This window comes from Meleagris gallopavo, chromosome Z, assembly GCF_000146605.3.
Source record: "Meleagris gallopavo isolate NT-WF06-2002-E0010 breed Aviagen turkey brand Nicholas breeding stock chromosome Z, Turkey_5.1, whole genome shotgun sequence".
In the NCBI taxonomy this organism is placed as follows: domain Eukaryota; kingdom Metazoa; phylum Chordata; class Aves; order Galliformes; family Phasianidae; genus Meleagris; species Meleagris gallopavo.
The window spans coordinates 13925760-13931165 of record NC_015041.2 but is presented as its reverse complement, the minus strand read 5'-3'; positions in this window follow the sequence as shown (position 1 = coordinate 13931165).

Sequence of the window (5406 nt, the reverse complement as noted above, 5' to 3'; positions counted from 1 at the left end):
TGAGGAAAAGAAGACTGGGAGGGAGATCTGATTAATGTTTATAAATATCTAGAGGGAGGTGGAGGGAATGGATGAGACCAGGCTCTTCTCCATGGTGTGTATTGATAGGATAAGGAGCAACGGCCTAAAACTTGAACATAGGAAGTTCCGAACAAACATGCAGAACTTCTTTACAGTGAGGGTTATGGAACACTGGAACAGGTTTCAGGGAGAAGTTATGGAATCTCCATCTATGGAAATATTCAAGACCCATCTGAATGCTTACCTGTGTGACCTGTTGTACTGAGCCTGCTTTAGCAGAGGGGTAGGACTTCATGACCTCTTGAAGTCCCTTGCTACCCATTCTGTGACTCGTGATTTTCTGAAAATACAAGTACAGAATATACAAAAAATTTATGTCAATCATCAGACACAACTACTACACTTTGCTCAAGCATAACTTGTCTCTTAAGCTTGTCTAAACTGTTCCAAGTAAATTGTTACACAGCAAGAATTATCTAGTAATTATATAGAGTCAGAACACTAGTGTGCCTTTCCTGCCAATTTCTTCCCTATTTAGCAAAGAAGAGCTGTGTTTCACTGAAAAGTTACTGCTACTGGATCTGACATGCTGCTGTTGACAATATTTGTTCTGAAGTCCCTAGCTCTAGAGTGGGAATTGTAAGATGCATAACTAGTTCATACACACATTAAGAAGAGTTACAAGAGAAGGTAGGAGACAACCTTAGTAGAGGGTGTTTGTAACATGTAGCTTGGCAAGTATAAAGTAAATCTATAATAATGTTAACACAATGTTTACTACATATTTTGAGGGAAAGATGAGATACAGATGTCTGTGTGTGACCTAACTCACCCAGCAGCTTCCTCCTTGCCATATTACTCTGCAGAATGAACTTGCAAAGTGCTTTCTTTGAAATGTAGAAATAAAAGAACAAAGCTGTAGAAGCAAGTGAAATATATTCCCATCAAATTTTGAGAGAGGATCTTGAGGAAGATTTGTAATTTCTGGACTAATAACTATACAAACTGTGATAGCAGTATGACTAATAGGAATTAATTTCCTACATTCCCAAATAGAAGCATGCATATAATGTGTATAGCAATCTAGTTAAGAAAACATATTTGTTCAGGAAGTAGAGATCTGATCTAGTGACTTCCTCAGCTTTCTACAGGATCTACTGTTTCCAAACTCTTGCTTCTCTGAATGATATGATAATTGCATTTCATGTTAAGATAGGCTGAAAAAAACATTTAAGTTCCTCCAGCCTTCCTCTTTCAACTCAGAAAAGGACACCAAACTGAAAAAAACAGAAAAAGCACACGCTGTAAGAAAGGAGAGGTAAGATAAAGGATTCAAAGAATAACATCTTAAGCATAATAGTTCTAACAAGCATTTTATAGTACATCAGACCTACCCCAATCATTACAAAGTTTAACAGTGGAACTATGTACCTGATAATCACGTTCATACACTTTCCTCACTATTGTAATACATTTTTGGTGCCCACAGTTAATTTCATTCATATTACTGCCCAAAACAATGAAAACAATATATCAATAAAAGAGATAAATATATAAATCATTTACAAAATGAAATATGTAAATTCCTGATTATGTTGAATGAAGAGAAAATAATACACTTAAAAGAAAAGAAAGAAATGCCAAATCAATAGAAGTAATGTTCAAAAAGAGAAAAAAATAGAAATGCAATTTTAAGAGCTGGAGAAAATCAAAGGGGAGAAATAAGTATAAGGTGTAGTTAGATGATTTTTAAAAGGTATCATAATTCTAAATTGCAATTTAGAATACAATATAATAGTTCAAAAAGACTGCACGAGAATGAACATGAGAATAAAAGGAGCGAGATGGTGGGAAAGAGTCAACGATCACATTAAATGCTACAGTGAGAATTTCAAAACGAGAGCACAGACAAATCAGAAGTCTGAAGCGAACAAAAGAAAGGTAAGAAGTGTCAGTAGTAAGCAAGACTAAAATTACATTGCTGTTAAGGTTTTGGTCACACTCACAGTGCTTAAAGGAGCAGTTTAAAAGACCATCATATTCAAAAGTCAAAACTACTAATACATAATGCATTCAGTGCTTTAAGCATCACAGTAAATGTCCTGTATGCTGTGCTTTGCATAAGAAATATCGTTTTATATACTTCTGTATTTTTTGAGAAAGCCAAATATAATTTTTGTGAAATCAATTCATACAACTGCAGGTTTTAAAGAAAAGTGTATTAGAGTATAGGTTTACAATTTGTGTGAAACTGAAGGCAGAAAATGATACATCTTCAGCCCTGCAGTTAGTCTGATAACATCTAAGGTCATCAAGCTGCGTGATAGGGTTGAATTTGTAGGCCACTGTAACACTGTAATAGTTAATATTTTAAATAATTATCTAGTACATATCTAATTAGACATGCCTGGAGACTCGCATGCAAAGGTATTTACCAGTAAGTCTAAGCAATGCTACATCTCCTCCTTTGCAGAATGTCTGGAAATAGATGCATGTAGACACATGCTTTAACTCAACCTGATTTACAGATATCTGATTTATTAAAAGACTATCCCTGGTTTTCAGTTATTATTTCTCATGAGGAGATCCATTCACCCGACCAGAAGTACAGCTGAGACAGAAGAAAAATATAGACAAAAATTTTTTATAAATACAATGAAATCTTAAGGGAATAATAATGTAATAGTAATAATAATAATAATAGTAATGCAATTATGCTAAACTGACGTGAATGGTTTTATATAATTCTTGGTAGTCCAAAGTCAATAATAAGGAAATGTGTTTAAATTCTGAATCAGGATTATATTGAATGATATCCAAGGCAAAGATACATTGCTGAGACTGATCAGTTAAAGCCTGCCGAATTGAACTTTGTTTAAACTGAGTTTTATTTTCTTTTCAGTTGAAAGCAAAGTGAAAATAATCTGAGGGATTATATATTTTTCAAGAGCATGTAGATGATTAGAAATATGTACAAGAACCAAGAACATTAATGTAGCAAATGAAAACAATAGGTAAGTGGTACTAATTCTTCTCTAATTTAGCTATGTAATCAAAAGCTTTGTAAGCTGTTCTCAGAATATATTAAGGATAAAAGCTGAATTTAAGAAAGTTTTAAAAGCATTTTCTATGTAAAGATGGTTTGCTGAAGTTAGAAGATATTTTTGGACTCCTAATATCAGGAAGCAATCAGGTTTGTTCAGCACTCAAGTGCTAAAACTCTATTGCTGTTAAACTGTAAGTGAAACGTAAATATATGTATAATATAAATTCTTAATGTCATTCAAAATACAAATGTGGCATTGAATCTCATCCAGCAAGGTTTTTGACTGACAGCTCAAGCCAGAGTTACCAATCTGAAACAAAAGAAGAAGGAGAAGAAAGAAAATCTAGATTGATGGAGCAATCTTGCTCCTATTCAAGTCAATGAAACACTCTCATTCAAACATGATCAGGCTCCTTTTGTGCTATATACTAAGTACATAGGACTCTCCATATTTGTCCAAGGGGGCTTACCTGAAGGATGGTGAAATTTAAAATTTCTCTTGATCATTAGACATCAGTACTTGTTCAATGTAGTCATCATTATTTGTACTTTTATACACTCAGCACAAGAGATTTTAGTATTATTTAATTAGTTGATAACCTTTATTCTTTCCTGAAACTTTACAAAACTGCTAGTTTATTTGCATTTGTTTGTATGTGAAGTCTTTTAGTACTTATTTTACTGAAATATTTATTTCTTACTACTTCTCACTACTTCTCACTCTGAAATAAAGAAAACAAATCTTTTATATTTAAATGACTCATGGGTTCTATGTAAACAAATTTTTTTTGAATTAAGCATGATTTTCTGGTACTGGTAACAACTTCAGATTTCTTTCCCGTAGAAAACTAGATCTAAGCACATTTGCGTATTTACAAAAATTATTTTATAAAAAACATATTGATTTAACATGATGCAAATATATATAAAGGAGTAAGTCTATCTTAAACCAGAACGTGATGAGATTTTCTCTGTTCTACCTTCTAATATGGGAGAAAAATTGCAGTTCATTCTCCCCTCCTAGCAGCTTGTTAATAATCTTCTAGATAAACTTAAAATCCCTTTCAGTGTTTCTCACAATTTTTTTCAGTTTTGCTTTTGTGCATGGACAGAAGAGTGCCGGTCTGCAAATCTATTTCTTATTTAAACTTATCAACACTAAAAATGGAAGAACCACACCACATAATTATTCTGATCCAGTCAAAGTGCTCAGAATGCAATTAAAACCGTGTATTTTTAGGATATGTATAATGAAGACACGTCTGTAACTTTAACAGAAAGGGGTTTTATTTCAGGGCTAACCTCCAGCTTTACAGGAGTTTTGTCAGATCTCTTATTCTTACGTCCATGTAAATAGTCACAATTTGCCATAAGAAACTAGAGTCTTTGCATAAATCAGGTTAGGACTGGAGGGTAAATTCAACAGATAGCTCCAAAACAACAAATAAAATATTGGGCCATATCTTCTCTCCACTCTAAAATTTTCACTAAGGAAGTTAAATCTCCTCACTCCATCAAGTGTACTTGCAGTTCAACTCTTTTTTTATATATATATTTTTATTTTGCTGTTTTGTGTCACTTAGATATTTCATAACCTGTTTTCAGCTGCAATACAATTGCAATAGGAACAGTCTAGGGGTTATAGTTGACCCCTCCTGCTAAGGGAGGACAAGAAAGATTTTGGTCTTAGTAGGCTGAGGAAGCATTTGAATATAAATCACCACTCTGTGAGCAAATGAAGAAATATATTAACATTTGACATTGGGTGATAGCTTACTAGAGGAATAAAAGGGCTTACCTGCATCCCTACGTTAGATATATGAGAAATTGAATGGAACACGTTTGAGGAACTACCCTTAGCTGGTACTTCTCGAAACGGATTTCAATAGCTTCCTTTCTAGACTGAATTTTATGAAAGTACAAATTTGAACTGCTTTTCTCTTCTCTAACAAGACATCAAACACTAGACATGTAATGGGAAAGTGGGTCATTATCTTCATGCACTAATGTTACCAAGAATTTGAGTTTCTCTGCAATTATGTCACTGCAGTGATAGTGAGATCTCAAAAACAATATACGTTCCAGCACAAAAAGTGAAGAGATCTGTCAAATCCAATTTAGAAACAGAGATATGGTGCTTGCAAATAGCCAGAAAGGTCTTAATTTAATGAATTTTAAATTAGTAAAATGCATTTGGTATAGAAAGCCAAATCAAATACTTTAAGCACATTTATTTTCACACTTAGAGCCTGATTCTTAGGTGTAAAGTATCATACTGATTTATTCAGGATGCCAGCATACACTCTGACTAATTTTTTTTTCTATAAATCCTTTAACAC